The following is a 23355-nucleotide window of genomic DNA, read 5'->3' as shown; positions in this document are numbered from 1 at the left end:
CTGTTGGCTTTCACCTGTTGCGGCGCAGACCTGATGGGAATTCCCTCCTTGTTACGACCCCCCACTGGCCACTGTACCGTTCAGCGGTGAAACATGGCGTTGATTGCCTGCTCGCTGCTGGGGGGTGATGCTCCGGTCTCGCCCGCTGCCCGCTTCGCCCTCCCTCTACCAGACTCTAGCTCCACAGTGCCGTCCCGGATTGCTGCCGATGTGGGGGCGCAGCTTCCGCTGACATGCGGCTCCGTTCTGGCTGCCCTGCGGGACTTTCGTCTGCAATTGTGTTTTGGCTTGCAAACGCTGAGTGAACGGTTCGACTCCATACTGTCGGCTGCGGGTCGTGATCGCCCCGTTTGTTATCAACAAGACGTGGGTCTGCCAGTGCTTTTGTCCTCTTGCGGGGACGTAATGACTGTGTATGACCGTGCTACACTGGTGTCTGCATCTGGCTTTCCCGGCACCCAGGATCAATCGCTCTCCTGCTCAATTGCGGATACTCTGTTTCCCTGTTCATCGCTGCCTGCTTTGTTGTTGCCTGCCCCACCGCGCCCGCAAGAGTATCCGGCTGAGCGACACCTGACGTCCTCGAGGAACCGTTCACGGTGGCCTACGGCTTCTTTCATGTGGAACTCCTGTACTTCACAGGCCAGGTCTGGATTTTATATGGTGCACAGGGGGACCTCAATAGATGATCGGCGGCCATTTTGTGACTCTTCCTCTCCATCTTCTCCCCAGCGGCCATATTGTCTTTGTCTGCACGGGATGCGGGGCCTTCATGTGGGGGCCGGTCTAATCTTAAGCCCGCGATCGGGCCAGGGCTAGAATGATTTTTACCATCATGGTTTCACGGGTGGGCTGGACTGGGACTGGAACTGTTGGCATATGTTGTGTACATTCGTCGCGATTTGTCTGCCTTCACTTAAATTGTGGTGACACGCTATCTTCACACGACCGCTTTTGGGTGTAGTGGGTTTTCAGAGTGTGGAGGCGTGGCTGGCCGGTGGTTCCGGGCGCTCCAAGGTTATGTGGGCTCCTCCCCGCTTTCTTTCTTCTTTGCTTTCTTATTTTCTTTATTCTATTCCTACTTTCTCTCTTGTCTATATTTCGGGTTCATTGGGCGACAGGCACTATGCTGGGGGGGGGGGCAGGCCGTAGCCTCCGCATTGGTGTAGGGTGGGGGGGTAATTCACTGTTTCCTTTTAGTTCTATGGGCCTTTTTCTTCTCTGTCTCTGCGCTATACTTGTTTCGATTCGGGGTCCGGGTGTGGGGTGGATTGAGTGGGGGCGGCTTTGGAGGGGTGCGTATTTACTCCTGTGAATATCCTGTTATCTAACTGCACCGCCTCACTGTCTGAGATTTTCTATGGCTGTTTTAATGATGCTGCTGCTCTCCCGTGTGGTGAAGCCATCTTGCGGACTCGAATCTCCTTGGCTCTATCCTCTACTGACTTTTTTCTCGAAAAAATTATTTTGAAAACCTTAAAATCAACCTCCACTTCTCCTTCCCCTGGTGTCAAGGATCTCTCCAGTGTATACCTCTTGAAGTGTTGCTAAGCTTGATCATTGATGCACATGGGATGTAATGCTTGACTCAGTGCTTAATCGTATTGTGGCCGGCCGGATGGTTGTAGGCCCGTATTTGTTCTTTTACTATGCACAAATAAAGGTTTTTAAAAAAAAAAAAAAAAAAATCTTGTAGCGCGCGAAAACGCTACCAATGACGGCCCTGGGTATTATCTTTAGGTCAGCCCCCGCGGTTCCCATATAATGCGGGGGCTGATGTGAGCACGCTCTCTTTCGGCGCGGCGGCGGTGAGAGTCTGAGACTGAGAGAGTCGAGTCACGGTGACGGTCGGACGGAGTACTGGAGTAGTCCCATGACGACGACGATATTCGATCGTGAGCGTGACGCGCACTGCACGTCGATTAAATTGCCATGCGGCGGCCGGACAGACACCAGGCCACCACAGTCAGCAGGCGCAGGCCCAGGCCCAGCTCCAGTCCCAGGCCCAGGCCCAGCTCCAGCTCCAGGCCCAGCCCCAGGCCCAGCCACGCCAGCCCCAGGCCTGCCAGCCCCCAGCCCAGGCCCTGCCACTGCCACAGTGCCAGGCTTTCCAAATTAGTTGCCACTGCCAGTCACCCACCGCCACCGGTCGACAGCAGCACAGCCCGGCGGCGGCAGTGGCACGCGCACGTCGTTGACTCTGAGTGAGTCAGTGACAGTCTCTGATCAGCGCTGCTGCCTTCCTTTGCCTGCAGTGTGATTGTGAATCAATCGATTGAGACTCAGAAGAACATAGTCTCAGACGACGACGACTCACGCCAGCCGCCGCAACGGCACCGTCCGTCTGTCTCTGCACAAGAGTGCCCTGGCCTGGCTGCTGCTGAGCTCAGCTCAGCTGACGTGGTGACGGTCCGGCGCCGGCGGTACCTGTCCTGGACGGTGGACCTCGACCTCCTCAGGTGAGTGAGTGAGTGACTCAATGAGTCTCAAGTGTGCGCAGTGGTCCATTTTCAAAACAGGGTGCATAATCTTTAACCCCTTCAGCGCTGGGCGAATTCCGCCGCGGTGCTGAAGGGTTCGTGCGCGGGCGGGCCCATGACGGAACGGTTCCGTCATGAGCACAGCTCAACCGTGGCTCATGACGGAACCGTTCCGTCATGAGCATGGAAGGGGTTAAACCTCTCTGTGGCAAAAGCCTTGCTTTCCTATCTCCCAAAGTTCTGCGCTATATCCATGCCCGGCAACTTAGATCCCCATATTTAAATGTACGGGTTGTTTCCTAGAAGCAAAAGAGACTGAGGTTTTCTGTGCACCTTTCCTCACTTGGAACACATTTCATTTAAGGCAGTTTTAAATAGCAGAAACGAAAGTGGCAACACGGAGAAGCATGGTCCTACATCTGTTATGCTGAATTGGTTGCAAAGTGTATTTTTTAATATTTTATGGGGCTAAGACATCTTCAGAGGTGCCCAGTAATCAGTGAATAATAATTGGTGAGAAGTCTGGAGGTTAAAGTATTTGTTAGATGTCTGCTTTGTGCAGTCCTAGATCTGAATCAAAGTAGTGTAGAAGTTGAATGTGTCTACGGCAAAACACTACACATAATGTAATTTGCAGATGACAGATTTTTTTTTAATGCAGCTACTTTAGTAGGCTACTGCTTTGAAGTGCTTTGAACACAGATCCTTTTGTTCCTTGCAGTTCATAATTAGTAAGCCTTTCACTATTGCACATTGAGCTATGTGTGACTGCTACATCTTTTTACCTTCAGTCATGCATCACATCTTGCATGTTGATTTACACACTTGCATGATTTATGATTTATTGTCAATGTGTCTGTTGTGTTAAGCACTCTGATACCATGAAGTGCGCTATAAAAGAAATAACATACTGCTATTTAAATTGCGTGTAAATACTGGGACAGACCAACACATCTGACATTCAAGCATAGGACTGGAAAAAGTCAAGCATGCCTCTCAAGTACCTGTGAAGAGATGAGCTGTGTTCTTTTGTTCCCCTTCCTTGTGTTTACATTTAAGTGTGAAATTGCAGGTCACTCGTTCTAAAGTAGGCCTGATGGTCCCTTAACTTGGCCTTTATCTATAAATGAAAAGCTGGGGCTAGACAAAACATGGATCCCTCCAGCAAATTCATTATCCTCATTAATTTTCTTACCACGGGCAAATGTGCAAGGAAAAAAGAAATCTGAATCCTAAATGAGATTTATGTTGTCAAGTTTAATATGCATTTGTAATCAATACATCATGCTTAAAGCACAGTCATGTCAGATGCATGGAATTCTAAAGGGGTAATGCTGAATGGACAAAGTCTGACCAGATCTGTTGGGTGCATGTCCCCTGCGTGCTAAGTATTGAAATGTTTTACTAAAGGAATGTGGTTTGGGCAACAAATGGTGTAGGATTCATTTTGTGTCCTGTATTTGTTCAATAAAAAGTGTATAACAATCCACTAGATGGGGCTATTGATTACAGTAGGTTAATGATGTAGCAAATGTTAACTTTGCATGTTTGGAGTGACATTTTATTGTGATTAACAGTACTTGTAGTGTAAAATGCAAAGAAGAAAGCTTGTCTGCTCGTCACAAGATTTAGTCCAACATGGAAAGTTGAGTATGAGGGGTATTCCATTAGGATGTATTCATTTTTGCTGAGATCACTGAGATCACTAAGCTGCCCTTGTTTATTACAAATAGATTGAAAGCATTTCAAAACATTACAAACCCCACTCTGACTCAATCAGACTCAATTGTCAACCCTTCATAAAATTACTTGCCCAAGCTCAGTCAACAAAACTTAGGTGCCGATTCCGATCTGTTAAAAAAATTTACTGACCGACTGGTATCCGTATTTTTTTACGTCCGAATCGTACAAGTCCCGTACAAACGGCGAAGTACGATTCGTAAAATACATACGAATGACCCCGGGAAAAGTCTACGACACGTCCCCGGACAGTTTTACGTACGAGTCGTAAAACAGAAGACCGAGCGCACAAGTCCGATCCGTACCGGCGTCCCGAATTCACAAGGGTATGGAAAACGTCCTGTACGAAGCGAACTGTGCACAACCCCTACCCCGGGTACACTTGGGCCCGGGGTACGAGTCGTACGGCCCCCCCAGCCTCCCACCCCTCCCGCGTATGTACGCACCATACCCCCAGCCCCCAGCGCTGGGGGTACGGTGCGTACATACGGGGGCCTGGGGGTACGGCGCGTACATACGGGGGGCTGGGGGTACGGTGCATACATACAGGGCTGGGGGTACGGTGCGTACATACGGGGGCTGGGGGTACGGTGTGTACATACGGGGGGATGGTGGTATGGTGCGTACATATGGGGCTGGTGGTACGGTGCGTACTGGGCCCCCTTTTCCTCGTGCATCGCGGCGTAGTTAGCTTTTCCGTCACTTTTTGGCTCCCGTAAAAATATAGCCGTGCGGAGTGCTGTGGGTACGAATCGTACTTGCTGGTCCGTAAAACACTGCCTGACTCCGCGCAGACATCGCATACGCGCTGTCTGGGATCAGAATTGTATGTATTTTTTAGCTGCACAGTGTTTTTTACGATTCGTATGGAAATGGTATTTCTGTACGAATCGTACTTGCTGGTTTGTACGGTAGAATTCCTGGGTACGAGTCGTACGGAGAAAACGCTCCGTACGACCATTTGTACCCTGGTTTTACAAGATCGGAATCGGCACCTTAGTGTCTCCTTTTGGATTTTACTGGTGTTGTACCCCAAAATAATGAAATGTCACCCTTGGACATGCACAATGTAGCGGTATGCTACCAGAAGCGGCCTGTACAGGTAAGAGCAGTGGGGCAGGGTGGTGGTGGAGGCGGCGAGGGATTGGATCGACGACCCACAGGGAAAATTGGATAATAACATTTCCTTTGTGTGTCGAATCCCTCCCACCTCCTCTTACCTGCATGGGCTGTTCCTGTAATCTCTAGTATTCATTGGAAGTAGGCATTTATTGATAGTATTTTGTTATTGCTTTTTACATGATTGGCAGTGACCCAGGGACAATGATTGCATTTTGTCTGTTGCAATTCCAGGTATTCGTCCAGCATCATCGTGAAATAGTTCATCATTTTTCTGCTCCCAGCTGACTTGGCAGTTTAAATATTGCAAGATGGGCAAGTGGTCAGGATATAAAAAAATATACAGAAAAGAGTGGGAGTTGGATCCTGAACTAAAAAGATGGATTGCCCCTGTAAGGACAGATGATAGCAAAGCAGCATGCAAGTACTGCCATGTACAAATCCATGCCCATTATAATGATTTGAAGCAACATGCAGCAACCAGGAAACACCGCTCACGCTGTAATGCAGTGAACACATCTGTGGCATCCTTTGTACAACCTATCCCTTCCATATCTAACGATCAGAAAAGAAGAGAAATCACATTTCCCATACAAACTGCTTGTTCTACATCCATTAATAATATAGATGGGTATGGTGAAATTTTGAAAGATGAGTTCCCCTGCCTTCCGAATGCACCACACCAAATGTACAGCACTAATTCATTCTCTGTTGGGCCCATATTTCAAAGAAGAATTGCTGAAAGATATTGGAACATCACCATTTTCTTTATTGATCGATGAATCAACTGACATTGAAGTGAAAAAACTACCGTGCATTTGCATTAAATATTTCAGCAAAAAGATTAACAAATTTGTAAGCACCTTCCTTGCCATGGTAGAGTTAGATCAGGCCTGTTCCGAAGATATAGCAAATGCAGTCCTAAAGTTGCTGGAAACATGTAACCTTGAGATTACAAATGTAATTGCATAGGTACAGATGGGGCAAGCGTCATGTGTGGGAAGCACCACTCAAAATTCACATTGTTACAAGATAAACAACCATCCTAACAACGTGTGCGCTGTATTTGCCACTCCCTTGACATCATTGCTAAGAAAGCAATAAGGAGCATTCCTAGCAATATAGAATTTATGATCAGAGAAATGTACAACTGGTTTTCACACTCGCCAAAACGCCAGGCTGACTATAAGGAGTTGTGTCTCACATTGGACGGAGGCATGCCCCTGAAATTAATTTCGCCTTGCGAAACACGGTGGTTAGTGATGGCAGATTGTGTAGATCGTTTACTAGAACAATATGATGCATTAAAATTACACTTTATCACAGCATCCTATGTTGAACACTGCTATGCAGCAAGGTTGCTCCAAGAAATGTATCAAGATGAGACAAATCTACTTTACCTCACTTTCTTAAAGCCAGTGCTCCAAGAAATAAAGGTCGTTAACAAAATCTTTCAGCTAGAATCTGGGGATGCACTCCACATCTTCTGTGATCTATATACTCTGTACTTGTCCACACTGAAAAGGATACGAAAACCGAGTGTTTTCACATGTAACAATCAAGAACAGTTGCAGAGCCTAGACTTACAAAGCTCTGCCATTTATCTTTCAAAGGATGATGCTGATCTTGGGCTCAGTTTCCGAAACAAGCTGGAACAAAGTGAACTTCCCTCTGTGTCAAAGGAAGGCATTGTGACAAGGTGCCTGGAGTTCATGAAAGTATTGGTGTGTGAATATAAAGCTCGTCTCCCCAAGTCTTTCAGCATGCTGAGAAAGTTAGAAACTTTGAGTCCCCAAAAAGTACTTGCCGATCCCAAACCTCCTGTAACAGGTTTGCCAGAAGCCCTTTTCAATAGTCCATTGGAGGTCCTGGATTCACAATGGAGAACTGTATCCTCATGCTCCTTTCTTAAGACTTCAAACATAGAACCGTTCTGGATGGAAGTGTACAACTACACCGATGCTGCTGGCAACCATTGTTTTCACGAGCTTGCAATGGGTGCTATTAAGATGTTGACTCTCCCGATATCCAATGCTCATGTTGAACGAGTTTTTTCCCAGATGACGCTGTTAAAAAATGAGCGAAGGAACAGAATGGGCCTAAAACTGCTTTCAAATATTCTATATATTAAGTTCCGACTGAAACGCATTGCATTAAAGTCCTATTCATTTGTTCCAACCCCGCTATTGTATGCAAAATTTAACAGCAGTATCTATGATTAGACTTGAAACAGTGCGCTACCACCCCGGAGCTGCATGCAGCTCATGTATGTTGTCAGGGGTAGAAAAACGCTTTCACAGACCTGCCCATTAACTGCAGAAGGAGGCAGAACACCGGCCCGCTACTGACAGGACCAGAAGAACGCTTTCTAAGACCTACTCTTGCCAGTGTGTACCCCACAGCATTGCGTGCCACTCCTGCTGGTGCCAACTCTAGAAGAGCAGCATTCTCCCACTTGCTCCTACCTCCAGCAACACACATTGCAGTGAAAAAACACCAGTGCATTTGCATTAAATATTTCAGCAAAAAGCTTAACAAATTTGTAAGCGCCTTCCTTGCCATGGTAGAATTAGATCAGGCCTGTTCCGAATATATAGCAAATGCATTCCCAAACTTGCTTTAAATTTGCCACCTTGAGATTAAAAATGCAATTGGCATACTCACAGATAGTGCAAGCGTCATGTGTGGGAAGCACCACTCAATATTCACCTTGTTGCGAGATGAGCAACCATCCTTGCAACTTATGCGCTGTATTTGCCACTTCCTTGACATCATTGCTAAGAAAGCAATAAGGAGCATTCCTAGAAATATAGAATTTATAATCAGAGAAACGTACAACTGGTTTTCCCACTAGCCAAAACGCCAGGCTGACTATAAGGAGTTGTATCTCACATTGGACGGAGGCATGCCCCTGAAATTAATTTCGCCTTGCGAAACATGGTGGCTAGTGATGGCAGATTGTGTAGATCGTTTACTAGAACAATATGATACCTTAAAAGTACACTTTAGCACAGCATCCTATGTGGAACACTGCTATGCAGCAAGGATGCTCCAAGAAATGTATCAAGATGACATAAATCTACTTTACCTCACTTTCTTAAAGCCAGTGCTCAAAGAAATAAAGGTTGTTAACAACATTTTTCAGCTAGAATCTGGGGATGCACTCCACATCTTCCGTGATCTATATACTCTGTACTTGTCCACACTGAAAAGGATACTAAAACCGAGTGTTTTAACATGTAGTGATCAAGAGCAGTTGCAGAGCCTAGACTTACAAAGTTCTGCCATTTACCTTTCAAAGGATGATGCAGATCTTGGGCTCACTTTCCGTAACAAGGTGGAAGAAAGTAAACTCCCCTCTGTCAAAGGAAGGCATCGTGGCAAGGTGCCTGGAGTTCATGAAAGTATTGGTGTGCGAATATAAAGCTTGTCTCCCCGAGTCTCTCAGCGTGCTTAGAAAGTTCCCCAAAAAGTACTTGCCGATCCCAAACCTCCTGTAACAGATTTGCCAGAAGCCCTTTTCACTTGTCCATCGGAGGTCCTGGAGTCACAATGGAGAACTTTCTCCTCATGCTCCTTTCTTAACACCTCAAACAGAATCGTTTATTACTACAATATGATGCCTTAAAATTAAACTTTTGCATAGCATCATATGTGGAACACTGCTTTGCATCAAGATGAGCCACGCCTATTTCCCCCCTACTTTGAGCAGGTGCCATTGTCATGTATTAGCTCTAGGATAACCACAGTTATGACAGTACAGATAGAGATGGTTGTCTCTTGCAGTTTGAGGTACTCCCCTGCCCTCGCATCAACACACAGTTCATCATTGTGCAGCTTCTCCCAGCAGCCCAACAGTTGCAGCTTAAAGAGTGCAACATGGGCAAGTGAGTTCAAAACATTAAGAACGGTGGTAGCGGTTTCTGAATCCAAAGGATGGATTACCCAATAAAATAAGACAATACAGAGTTAGCGTACAAGTACTGCCCTATAGAACTGCATGCCCATTATAATGATTTGAAGCAACATGCAGCAACCACGAAACAGCGCTCATGCAGCGAGCACATCTGTGGCATCCTTTGTACAACCTATCCCTTCCATATCTAATGATCAGAAAAGATGAAAGATGAATTCCCTGCCTTCCAATGCACCGCAACAAATGTACAGCACTAATTAAGTCTCTGTTGGGCCCATATTTCAAGAGGAATTGCTGAAAGATATTGGAGCATCACCATTTTCTTTTGTAATTGATTAATCAACTGCCATTGAAGGGAAAAACTGCTGTGCATTTGCATAACATATTTCAGCCCTATAGAACTGCATGCCCATTACAATGATTTGAAGCAACCTGCAGCAAACTTTGAGTGTAAGATTTACTCATTAAGAGCTTCAGTTAACCAGCTGTCTACTTTACAGGTGCATGGTGTCAGAGGACTGATGTGCACTTGCTAGATAATATCAACATGCTGCCAAACTCGAAATACAAAATACTCCAAGCTATTAATCAAGATGAGCCATGCCTATTTCCCCCTACTTTGATGGAGCAGGTGCCATTGTCATGTGTTAGCGCTAAGATTACCACAGTTATGCCAGTACAGAGAGAGCGTCTGGAGGCACACCATGTGCCTATTGACCTGGCTTACTGTCTTCTACCTGGAAGAAACCTAAGTGTCTCCTGCTGAGGTCTATGATGTGTCCAGCCCAAAAGCTGCCAATGCTGAAATACAAAGAATTGATTAATGAACAATTCGCAGTTTCCCTGTGCTGGCCATGTTTACAGGGACTTGCCTCACCCCTGCCTCACCCCTTGAAATGAGCGTTTACTCTGGAGGCACACCATGTGCCTATTGACCTGCCTTACTGTCTTCTACCTGGAAGAAACCTAAGTGTCTCCTGCTGAGGTCTTTGATGTGTCCAGCCCAAAAGCTGTCAAAGCTGAAATACAAAGAAGTGATTAATGAACAATTCGCAGTTTCCCTGTGCTGGCCATGTTTACAGGGACTTGCCTCACCCCTTGAATCGAGCGTCTACTCTGGAGGCACACCATGTGCCTATTGACCTGGTTTACTGTCTTCTACCTGGAAGAAATCTAAGTGTCTCCTGCTGCGGTCTATGATGTGTCCAGCCCAAAAGCTGCCACAGCTGAAATACAAAGAAGTGATCAATGAACAATTCGCAGTTTCCCTATACTGGCCATGTTTACAGGGACTTGTCTCACCCCTGCCTCACCCCTTGAAACGAGCGTCTACTCTGGAGGCACACCATGTGCCTATTGACTGCCTTACTGTCTTCTACCTGGAAGAAACCTAAGTGTCTCCTGCTGAGATATTTGATGTGTCCAGCCCAAAAGCTGCCAAAGCAGAAATACAAAGAAGTGATTAATGAACAATTCGCAGTTTCCCTGTGCTGGCTATGTTTACAGGGACTTGCCTCACCCCTTGAAACGAGCGTCTACTCTGGAGGCACACCATGTGCCTATTGACCTGGTTTACTGTCTTCTACCTGGAAGAAACCTAAGTGTCTCCTGCTGAGGTCTATGATGTGTCCAGCCCATAAGCTGCCAAAGCTGAAATACAAAGAGGTGATTCATCAACAATTCGCAGTTTCCCTGTGCTTGCCATGTTTACAGGGACTTGCCTCACCCCTTGAAACGAGCGTTCTACCCTGGAGGCACACCATGTGCCTATTGACCTAGCTTACTGAGGCATAGGATGTGCCTATTTACTTTGCTTGCTGTCTTGCAATGGAAGAAACCCAACTGGCTCCTACTAAGGGCTTTAATGTGAGCAGGTGTCAGAGGACGTATGCGCACTTGCTAGCTGAAAGCAACGTCCAGCCAAAAACTGCCATACCTGAAATCCAACAACCAGAAGATTTACAAAATTGCTGCTCATCACGAGAAGTGAGTGACCATTTTTAAATGTAGATTTTTAATCTGTAATGTAATGAATAATAAAGACACTGAGTTTTACAGACTTTATAAAAAATCCAATTTAGAGGGAGCAGTAAATTGTACAGACCACTATTTCTGCCTTGCTTATTCTTTGTTTTCTACTATTGTATTCTGAGCAGTAACTGTTTCACATGACAAACGTCACAGTGAGAACTGGTCTTAAAAATGAGTAGCATTAAGGCAGGTGCTCAGTTCACACCCTTCCACCATCTGTATATTGAATAGAATGTATATTTGTCATTAAAATTGTTTCTGATGTCAATTTGCGCTTAATTGGAGACTTGCTAATTTGGACTGGTTTTTGGGCTGAAACTGGTCTGATTGGGCTTATTTTGGGCTTATATTTGAGCAGCTTTGGGCTTGGGACGGGTCTAAAAATCTGGCAATACTGCCCTCGCGAGAAAAAGGCGGTCTATGGCGGCGACAACGACGAAGTGAAAGGTAGGAATTTGTTTCGTGTGTAAGACGCACTTAGTAAAATATCCGATTCGGATTTAGTTGGAGGTTTAAAAGCGCTCTACATGTTGTCTTTTGTCTGCAGATTACTTTCGGTTCAACCAACGTACGAAGGACTGCGCTACATTTAGGTATGCTTTATTCAGCTCTGATTCATGAGGGTACTGCGTTGCGATAGTTTATCGCATTTCTGTTAAGTCGGCTTTTTATCTGTTTCAGTTTTCTGCCATGTCCGCTGCCGTCAGCTATAAGAGTTTGTGGCATCGCAGCTATCTTAGTAACCATTGCTATGGTTACTGTCGCTGCATGCCCCTCAGTGGATGTTAGAGTTCCAGCTGTAGCAGTTGGAGACAAGGCATCCTACTGAGTAGATGTACCTGCTTGCTCCAGGAATAAACCTACTTTATTCAACTAAATCTGGCCAGCTCATCTTTACATTTTGGCAGCGACGGATGGGATACGAATTCAATAAGAAATTACAGAACTACATCTTCATTCTTTCCTGAATAGTTTTTTCTAATTAGAGCAGTCTTTGGAGCAAGCAGGAGAGAGGACTGCTCAAAACTTCAGAACCGCATCATTTGTTGCCGTTTCATAATGAAGGAATCTCCAGTTTAGTGGAATTTTCAACTTAAAAAGAAGTTTGTTCATGTATAATAACTTAAAAAGAAGTTGATCGCGTATAATACCTACAAACTATTCATCAATACAAACGTCAAGAGTGTAGATTTTGTTGCAGAAGCTGTATATGTGCTGCGTAATCGGGAAAAGGAAAAACTGTACTTCTTTTGGGAATAGGTAATCTCATTTTCTCAATTGGCTGTTACCTATCAAGAGTGACCGTTGTAGAAATTACCTTCGGCCGCATTTTTCGAGCAGAAGTGACGTTCTACTTTCATTGTGTCACCCGATCTTTGCAGCTCCGGAGACAGCGTTCTTTACCATCTGACATAAACTGACGAAGAGAACCCTTCAAGCTTCCGTCCAAGTGGAACAGGCTCCGTCACAGCATACGCGTCATCACGTTAGATCACGCAACGTGACCCCTGCGCAGCGTAGCAACACACCGAGGACAATGTTGCCAGATTGGGCTATTTCCCGCACAATTGGGTGACTTTTTTCCCAGTTGTGCGGGAAAAAACCATGCCTGACGGGGGGCTACTTTTTGGGCTACTTTTGGATGGTCGTGCGCAATTTTGTGGCCTGGACGGGCCCCGACCACGAGGAGTCTGTCACATGAGTGCGCGGGCCAATGTGGGGTCCCCCAGGGCCGTCAATCCAGTAGCGCGCAAAAACGCCGGCCCTGGGAATCATTTTTTGCCCAGCCCCTGCGTGCGTGCGTCAGGGTGCGTGACCTCAGCCTGACGGAGGGGAGCTCTTACTTTCGGCTCAACGGTGGACGCCAGCCGAGGCTGTAACCGGTCCCAGCCCACAGCAGCAGGCATGCATGGAGTGAGCGTGGATGTTTATCTAGAGGCCCTGTCTCTTTAAATGCTGGGGGCTGAGCGCTCCCCGCCTGGAGGCAGCAGCTTCAATATGCGATATGGAGATCGAGCACAAACTTTGCACAATAGTTGACTGTGACTAACCTGGTGTTCACGATATAGTCGTGAACCCGCCCAACCCCGTGCTGTTATCTGCGCACCTATTTGCTGTAACGCAACAACTGTAAAACTATTGCTCATGTCCTGTCACTGTAAAATTGTGAACCTCGAATCTCAATTGTATTTGGGAACAGTAATCCCCCTCTGGTGTCACGACAGGGTTGTGAGCATTAACATCGTACGTTTACCATACGGTGGAGTGGCTAGTGAGCCTCTGGTGTCGACATATACTTGTCCACCCCGCGGTGCTCACGCACGGTGTCCTTGGCAGCCAAACGCGTTACTCGGAAGCAGCAGTGAAACCGGCTCCAAAGCCGCTTCCAACAGGTGGAACTGCATTATCCTTACACTGGTGAATCATGCACACAATCTAATCCGCCCAGCCAAACGGGCTGAGGCGTGTGGTAGGAGTGCGCCTCGAAAGCCCCGCAGAGTCGCCAGGACGCATCATTTCATCATCATCAATGTCATCATGAGGAGTCGGACTGGAGTCGGCTGCCGCCCACTGTGGTCCACTGGTGGTCACCCAGGCCAGTTGCTGAGTCCGGACTTCGACGCCCGCCCCGACCTCAGGTGAGTGAGTCAGAGGCGCAACTAAAGCCAAATTTCGGGCGGGGGGGGAGGGGTGTAAGAATTTTTTTTGGGGGGGGGTGCTGAGTCTTTAAACAATAGACAGAGTGGAGATTGGGGCAGGAAATTATTTCCGTCTCATCATTTTAGAAAAGTGCAGTTTCAATATTATATTCAATTAAGCCATGGTTGCTGCATTTTTATTTTATGAAACTAACAACCATTAACAAAGCAAATGGTTCTGGCTTGTTGTAGGTGTAACGTTACTTGTTGTGATATATATCTGGATGCAATGACAGAAGAGGCAAAATACCAGTCCGGTGACACACAATGCTAAGCACAGATTTTTAGCTTAGTTGTTTTAAGCAACACCATTAATTACATCAGACACGCCCCTTGGAGAGACCCCCAGTTTTTTCATCCCGCTTAAAGCCCTGGAAACACCATGTCACAATCACCTCATGGCCTGGCACTGTGCATCAAGCATTACTCATGACTTCCACTTTTTCAGATTGCCTATGTGCAGGTGCATAGTGAACCCTCCCCCACCCCACCCCTTGCTTTAGGAAGACAGCAAGGGCGAAATTCTTGATGGGCCTCTTCTGTCTGCAACTCTGCAGACAAAGGCTCAGCTCATAATTAAGAGGAATAGGTGGGCGAGTGAGTAAGTGAAGGGATGGGTGGATGGCTGGATGGATTAGTGAAAGGGTGAATGGATGAATGAAAGGGTGAATAGATGGATAATGAGCGAAAGGATGGATGGATGAGTGAAAGGGTGGCTGATCGGTTAGTGATTGGGTGGATGGATGAGTGAATGGATGGATGAGTGATAGGGTCAATGGATGGATTAATGAGTGGATGAGTTGAAGTATGGGTGGATCGAAGAAAGGAAGGATGGCTAAGTGAAAGGGTCAAAGAAGAGAGAAAGGGAGGATGAATGGATGACTGAAAAGGGGACTGGGTGGTAGGATGAGTAACTGGGTGGATGGATGAGTAAGTGAAAGGATGGCTGGATGGGTGAGTGGATAAATTGCTGGATGGATGAGTAGATGGTTGGGTGGAAGAGTGGATGGATGAGTGTACAGATGGATAGGGTGATAGGGTGAAAGGGTGGATAAATGGATGAATGGATGAGTGAAATGATGGATGGAAAGATACGTACGTTTTCAAGTGGATGAATGTTTGGATATAGATGGAATTACTTATACACTATTACGCGACCACCGTTGATGTGTCTGTAAAACGTACCTTTTGTTCCGAAGTTTTGTCCTGAATTTTGACCCTTTGTCCTGAATTTTTACACTCACCATCCTGAATTTGCACCCATGCCAGTTGGTCACCCTATTTGTAGGAATTGATGAATATTGATAGATGCCAGGAAGTTGACGTAGGTAAAGAGTGTTTTAACACCCAAACCAAAACTGATCACATCGGTTGTTCGTAGGCCAGCCCAGCTTCGAAAACGGTAGTGCAGGGGCCACCCAACCTCGCATGCACCTGCTGGCAGCACCGCGTGCGTTTGTTTACCACTGTCCTGGCATGGATCTGACACTCCGTGCTTCACCACGTTGCTGATGCCAAGGCGCGAACTGATGCACACTGTTTGCCGCTCGAACTGGAGCTGATTTCGGGGGGGGGGCTGAATCTTTAAGCAATAGGCAGAGTGGAGCTGCAGGGGCTCTTAGAAGTCGCAGTGAGAACTGGTCTTAAAAATTAATAGCATTAAGGCAGGTGCCCAGTTAACACCCTCCCACCATCTGTATATTGAATAGAATGTATATTTGTCGTTAAAATTGTTTCTGATGACAATTTGTGCATAATTGGAGACTTGCTAATTTGGGCTGGTTTTTGGGCTGGATCTGGTCTGATTGGGCTTATTTTGGGCTTATATTTGAGCGGCTTTGGGCTTGGGACGGGTCTAAAAATCTGGCAACACTGATCGAGGATTAGTACGACACTCGAGTGAGCGGAAGATTCACTCCAACAGTATTGTTTGAACAAAAAGGGAACATAATTGGAAGCAAGCTTTATTGATGCAGCGCTTTCAGGCAACATATGGTACTGTGATATTTATTTTAAGTGATTTCAACGGTGATATGCATACGAATAAAAATTGTGCATATTTACATTCATAATAACTAAACATGTACTCAATACTGGATAAATTACATAATAATCGCCTTGAATATTTATGTTTAAACTTGTGTTACAAATTTTACCTATACTGCAGTATTATTTAGCGGTGACAACATTATGTATTATAATTAATATTTCATTTTTCTTCAGATTTAATAATGGCCACACAAGGTTATGGTTTAATTTCTCCAGTTCCATTTCTTACTCAGCCTGGTGAACCAGTATTGAAATGGACTGGAAAGAATATTTTCTTAATTACATTTCTGCCTTAGAAGAAGAAAGTGAGGATGAATTCTCCGTTTCCAGGCAAAAGAAAATGTTGTTGCACAGCATTGGGCCAGAAGGGTGTAGAATTTACTATCAAATGGAAAAAAAAACAAGATCTGGTGGTAATGTATTTTTTGAAACTCTAGAAGATCTTGATGCACATTACCAGCCTACCGTTTGTGTGGGAATTAGCAGATACAAGTTTTTCCAAAGGAAACAACAAATATCTAAATCTGTCGGAGATAATGTGTCTTCTTTGAACAAATTATCTATTAATTGTGATTTTGGTAACCTCCATGACAGATTCATTAGAGATCAACTTGTCATGCACTCCAATAATGCTGCCATCCAAGAAAAACTATGGGTATGTGGAGACGCACCCTTCAATTAAATTATTGCCATAGTTAAAAAAGGTGAAATGTCAAAAAGATGCGCACAAGTCACACTTAAAAATAATGAAGAGAGTAATGTTGTGAGCAAAGTTTCTAATAACAGTAATGATAGCAACTAAAATTGACAAAGAAAATGATAAAGAAGTCATTAAGAAATATTCTACCCTTAAAAAAAATTACCACAATGACAAACATCTTACATGTTACAGATGTGGCTACAAAGGGCAGAATGCAAATAAAAAAGGGTGTCCCGCTTTGAAATCCAGATGTGGTTATTGTGGTATTATGGGGCACTTTACGAAAGCTTGCAGAAGAAGAATTAAGAAAGGTAACAAACAAGTGGTAGGATGTGTTGAGGACAAAGTTGAAGAACATGTTGACGATGGGAACGCCTCTAGTGATGATCGCATATTATGCATATAGGACATAAATGATGATGAAAATGTTGTGTTAAATGTTAGTGGCAAGAAAAAACCTGTTTGTGAAATAAACATAGGTGGGGTTGACTTACAAATAGTACCTGACTCCCAAACTTAGTATAAGTATGGGAACCAAGTACTTGCGACTTTAGATTACCCTGGCCGAAACTCTGCAATATATATCCTGAACCTTCGACTTTCTATCCTGATTAGAAGACTGAAGAAATCTCCCTTGGAGTCAAGGAGTGACTGCTTGGCGTGCACCAAAGAAGCAACTGTCTGGTCTGTAATTCCGAAGCTCCAGTTGGACGCCGAAGTCTCTGCATCACCAGAGGCGGATTTCCTGACTTCCCCGAGGCTACCCTGAGTCACCAGCAACGCTGAGCTCCGTGTCTATCGTGGGTGACGAGGAACCGTGACCCCTGGACACCACATACTATTGCTGGTACATCAACTTCCTGTTTATCCTTGAAGTTCTGTTTTGGGCTCCGAGTAGCCCCAGCCTTGAGCACTGACTGCACCTACGATCTCTGGCCTCCACTCCACGAGTGATCCGTGGGCCGGGTTCCAGTGCAACCGCTCGAGGCTCCTTCGCGATCGCTAGCCCGTTGGCTAGTGGGTCCCTATGAAGGCAACTCTGCTTCTGCTTGGGCTTTGCTGGTTTCTCCAGATGTGCCCCAACTTACCCTCGCTGGGTGAGTTTCCCAGACCTTTCTGAACTGCACCGACGACCTTCTCTTTCCACGAGACTTGCCGTTGCTAAGGCTTGTTGGGTCAATTCCGGTCGCCGACACCGCAGCACTCTACAGACTTCGTGGGACAGCTCGAATCCGGCTCATGGACTTCATTGACACCTCCTGGACCTCGTGACTGAAGAGTCAAGACACCCGTCAACTCATCTGAAGCACCAGACATCTGTGGGCATTGGTCCATCGTGCCCCTTGTCACTGGCAAGTGACCCAGACTCTGTCCCCTCTGCTTTCAGGTTCCTTCCATCCTAGATCCAGGCTTGGATCGCATCGGACACTTCTCCTCTTCACGGCAGCAGCACTTCTTCGCCAGCTTCCATTGAATTCCACGACGCGACCCGACACCAAAAGACACCTAGGCACCTGGCTTCCCTGGGTGAGATAACACGAGTACTCCGGTGCTCCCATGGGTGCTAGCCCTAGAACTGCCTAAGTCCAAAAGGGTTTGGTCCTGACTCGATTCTAAGTGTCCCTCATCTTTTACATTTCCAACCGCGACATTGCCCATAGAAGCTAATGGGAACCCACAGTTGTGTTTACACACTGCACACGGCCCCCGTGGGTCCCCTGTGTCACTACCTTGGGTGGTTCCTTGGGGTCCCAGCGATTCGACAGGCTCTAGGCCTCGTGTCTAGTTCAGTCATTGTTCTTATACCACTTTTTTGGTATATGGTATTGTACGCCCCTAGGGCCCAAACGTTTTTATCTTAAATACATATATTTTAAATAAATACCTGGTGTGGTTGTCTTTTCATTTGGTCATTCAAGAGATTAGACTGGTAAAACAAGCTGCTTTACATTCCTTCAAGACTTAGCCTGAAGGCTGTTCTCCATAGCTACCAATAGGATAGATTTCAATAAAGGTTGTCTTTAACCAATTCACCATAAGGGGCTGTTTGGACTGATACAGGGTGCCCACTAGAACTAGTGGACAGCATATATCAGGCCAACTTCTCACATTGGTGTGCAGTGTGTGGGATTCCAGCTTGCTATTGTTTTATCAGATAATCTCAATTGAATTGATCACCTGAAAACCACTAAAGGTACCTTAGGTACATATAACATCAAGTTTAGCTACAGTAAGTTCTACTGAACTTAGAGTTGTGTGTTAAGGGATAGCACACCCTTTCTATACCTCAAGAGAGTTTAGTAGGCCACACTATTGTAGGTAGTGCAATACACCACACCACATTAGTAATGTCTAGTCAGCCAGGAACCAGTGGGTCCCTGCCAGAAGCCAGTGGGCTTCTCCCCTATAAATATGAGGATCTCTCCTTTGCACAGCTTAGGGCCTTATGTTCCATTAGGAAGCTGAAGACAGGCAAAAGCCCAACCACCCAGCATCTCATAAAGATACTTAAGCTGGATGATATCTCAGGGCCTAGTGGGCCTGATGGGGTAGGCAGTGTGGGTGGGACAGCAGCTGAGGGTGGGCCTAGGGGTGGAAACGCCCCTGACCCCACCTCTACTGCTGACCAGACCTCTGACAATGATCAGGATCTGGTGAACCCAGCTCCCCTGGATGAGGATGAGGAGGATGACAACAATGCTCCCCTCTTTGTTCCTCCAGGAAGAGTTGAACATAGGGCTAGAAAGGACAGATCTCTATCCAGTCTACCTCATCTGTAGGGACCTCTGTTTCTTCTCATAGAGGGAGGTAAACCTCCCAGTAGAAGAGAGAGAGACTGCTGAAGTATGAGCAAGACAAGTTCAACCTTAGAAAGCAGCAGATGGCCTTAGATAGGGAAGCCCTAGAGCTCTACAACTAGTAAAAAGGAGGGACTAGAGTCCCTTGGTGGCAGCAGTTTCCCTAGAGATAGGGAGAGGTCTTATGACCATAGAAACCTAAGTAAGATTGTCTCTCCCTACCAGAGTCGGGATGACATCCACAAATGGATAACTGCCTTGGAGAGGGCCTGTAAAGGTCAGAAGGTCCCTCAAGGTCAGTGGGCAGCAATCTTATGGCTCTCCTTTGCAGACAAAGGTAGAGACAAGCTCCTCACTGTAAGAGAAGAGGATGCTGATGATTACCAGATCTTGAAAAGTGCACTATTAGATGGGTTTGGCCTAACCACTGAACAATAAAGGTTAGAGTTCAGAGATACTCAAAAAGTACAAAATCAGGACTGTGTGGACTTTGTTGACTGTGTTACTAAGGCTCTGGAAGGTTGGTTATTGGGCAGTAAGTGTGTGACTTCATAGGATTGTACAATCTGATAATGAGGGAGCAGATTCTTAACAACTGTCAAAATCAGCTGTTGTACCAGTACCTGGTAGACTCTGATCCGACCTCTCCCCAAGAATTGGGAAAGAAGGCAGACAAATGGGTCAGAACCAGGGTGAGGCAGAAGGTACAGAACCAAGGTGGTGACCCAAAGAAGAAGGATTCTCAGAACTCTGACAAGGGTGGGGACAAGGGTAAAGACCAGACGTCTTCTCAAGGGCCCCAAAAATCTTCTTCTAATGAGGAGTCATGGTCAAACAAGGGAAAAGGCCAAAAGAAACCTTGGTGCAAAATCTGTAAACAGAAAACTCACTGGACCAGTGACTTCACCAAGTCCAAAGAATCTACTCCAGCCACCGTTGCCCCTAAGGCAACTGTTCCCCCTAGTACAGCTACAACAGGTGGTGGCAATGTTCAGAATAAGGGTTCTGATATGGACTCTGGCCTAGTCAGAGTTCTAACTCAGGCTGTGCTTGTCTGTCATGGGGGCATGGATATGTCCTCATTTGTGAGTCCCAGTAATCTGGGCAAATACAGACAACAGCCTTTGATAAATGGAGTAGAAACTTGGGCATTCACGGACACAGGAGCAAGTGTCACAATGGTGACAAAAGATCTTGTGGATCCTGGGCAGATTACACTTGGTGAAATGTACCAAGTGACCAAAGCAAGCAATGTCAGAACAGACCATTCTCTGGCAGTTGTTAACTTCTCCTGGGGAGGGGTAACTGGCCTTAAGAAGGTTGTGGTAAGTGCAGACCTACCAGTACAGTGCCTGCTTGGCAATGATCTAGAGACTTCAGCTTGGGCTGAAGTGGAGCTCAGGACACATGTAGAAATGTTAGGGATCCCTGCTCATGTCTTTGCTGTGACTAGGTCACAGGCCAAAATGTCTAAAGCTGGACAGGTACTGGATTCTGGAAAAATGGACCAGGTGCCTCACAAGAGGAGGAGCAGTGGGGTTAAGTCAGAGCCTTCCCATCTGACTCATAATGCTGATCAGTCTCCTCTGGGAGATGATCTTGAGCCTGAAGAAATAACTGTCCCAGAGGAGCTTGAACCAGACCAGGTTGAGTTCTTGGGCGCAGGGGGCCCTTCCAGGTCTGATCTGAGCCAGGAGCAGAAAACCTGACCCTCTCTTGAACCCCTTAGAAAGCAAGCTGCTGATGAGGCTGCTGGGATTGCTAGTGGCACCCATAAAATGTATTGGGATGATGGACTCCTTTACTCAGAGAGTAGAGACCCCAAGCCTGGTGCATCCAGGAGGCTGGTTATACCTCTGAAGTTTAGGGGCTTCCTATTGACACTAGCCCATGATATTCCCCTAGCAGGACACCTGGGCCAGAACAAGACTTGGGACAGGACTGTCCCTCACTTTCACTGGCCCCACATGTCTGAGGACACAAAGGAGTTTTGTCGCTCCTGTGTAACCTGCCAAGCCAGTGGCAAAGCAGGTGGCACTACAAAGGCCCCCCTGATACCACTATCTGTGGTGGGGGTGCCCTTTGAAAGGGTAGGGATTGACATTGTTGGTCCCATGGATCCCCAAACAGCATCTGGGCACAGATGTATACTGGTGGTGGTGGATCATGCCACCAGGTACCCAGAGGCAATTCCCCTAAGGACCACTACAGCACCTGTGGTGGCAAGAGCTCTCTTGAGTGTATTCTCAAGAGTAGGCTTTCCAAAGGAGGTAGTATCTGACAGGGATGCAAACTTCATGTCTAGTTACTTGACTGTTATGTGGAAGGAGTGTGGAGTGAACTACAAGTTAACCACACCCTATCACCCACAATGCAATGGTTTATTTGAAAGGTTCAACAAAACCTTAAAGGGCATGATTAAAGGACTCCCAGAAAAGCTTAGGTGAAGATGGGACATACTCTTGCCTGGCTTTTATTTGCATACAGGGAGGTGCCTCAAAAGGGGGTTGGTTAGGGCCCATTTGAACTTTTGTTTGGTCACCCTGTCAGGGGTCCATTGTGTTTGGTGAAGGAAGGATGGGAGTTGCCTCTCAAGCCCCCAAAGCAAAACATAGTGGACTACGTACTTGGTCTCCGCCCCAGGATGGCTGAGTACATGAAAAAGGCAAACAAAGACCTTGAGGCAAGCCAGGAACTGCAAAAAGCCTGGCATCACCAAAAAGCTGTACTGACTGTTTACCAGCCAGGACAGAAAGTGTGGGTTTTGGAGCCTGTGGCCCCAGCAGCCCTCCAGGACAAATGGAGTGGCCCCCATACAATTGTTGAACAGAAAGGGGAGGTTACCTACTTGGTAGACTTTGGAACCCCTAGGATTCCCCATAGGGTACTTCTTGTCAACAGACTTAAACCATATGTTGACAGGGCAGACATGGGCTTGCTCATGGCTATGGATGAAGGACAGGAGGAAGAGAGTGACCCACTCCCTGACCTGCTTTCTCAGAACCCTGATGATGGGTCAGTTGATGGTGTAGCCTTGGCAGGCAGCCTCACTGCCTAGCAACAAACTGACTTCAGAAACCTTCTCAGCCAGTTCAGACATATGTTTTCTCTGACTCCAAGTCAGACCACCTGGTGCATTCATGAAGTGGACACTGGGGACAGTCTACCTGTGAAGAATAAGATCTACAGGCAACCTGACCATGTCAGGGACTGTATAAGGACAGAAGTCCAAAAGATGTTGGATTTGGGTGTGATTGAACCCTCAGTTAGCCCTTGGGCTAGTCCAGTAGTCCTGGTACCTAAACCTCACACCACAGATGGCAAGAGAGAAATGAGGTTTTGTGTAGACTACAGGGGTCTCAGTGCAGTCACTAGGACTGATGCCCATCCCATCCCATGGGCAGATGAGCTATTAGATACTTTGGCTTCAGCCAAGTTTCTAAGCACGTTTGACCTGACAGCTGGCTACTGGCAGATCAGACTAGCTGATGATGCAAAGCCAAATACAGCATTTTCTACCCCTAGTGGGCACTATCAATTTGTGGTAATGCCCTTTGGTTTGAAGAATGCACTCACCACTTTCCAAAGGTTGGTGAATCAAGTCCTTACAGGCCGGGAAGACTTTAGTGCAGCATATCTAGATGATATTGCTGTCTTTAGCTCCACCTGGGAGGATCCCCTTGTCCACCTGAGGAATGTTTTGGAGGCCCCTCAAAAAACAGGCCTAACTATCAAGGCTACTAAGTGCCAGATAGGGCAGAGTCAGGTTGTGTACCTGGGCCACCTTGTTAGTGGAGGACAGGTTCAACCATTACAGAGCAAA

At 46.4% G+C, this 23355-nt stretch overlaps 1 long non-coding RNA gene across 1 annotated transcript in view; it reads right to left on the bottom strand.

Annotated features, from left to right (window-relative positions):
* LOC146839634 (uncharacterized) overlaps positions 1 to 12684 on the bottom strand; it is a 59453-nt gene extending 46769 nt beyond the window's left edge. Inside the window, exon 1 of the long non-coding RNA XR_014980690.1 lies at positions 12605 to 12684. This is a non-coding gene — a long non-coding RNA (uncharacterized LOC146839634). The remainder of the gene's footprint in view (positions 1 to 12604) is intronic.
* Positions 12685 to 23355: the final 10671 nt, after the last annotated feature.

The sequence above is a fragment of the Triturus cristatus genome, chromosome 4_1 (assembly GCF_964204655.1).
Source record: "Triturus cristatus chromosome 4_1, aTriCri1.1, whole genome shotgun sequence".
NCBI classification, from domain to species: Eukaryota; Metazoa; Chordata; class Amphibia; order Caudata; family Salamandridae; genus Triturus; species Triturus cristatus.
Note: the sequence above shows the minus strand (reverse complement) of the source record. Positions and strands in the feature narration are given on the sequence as shown.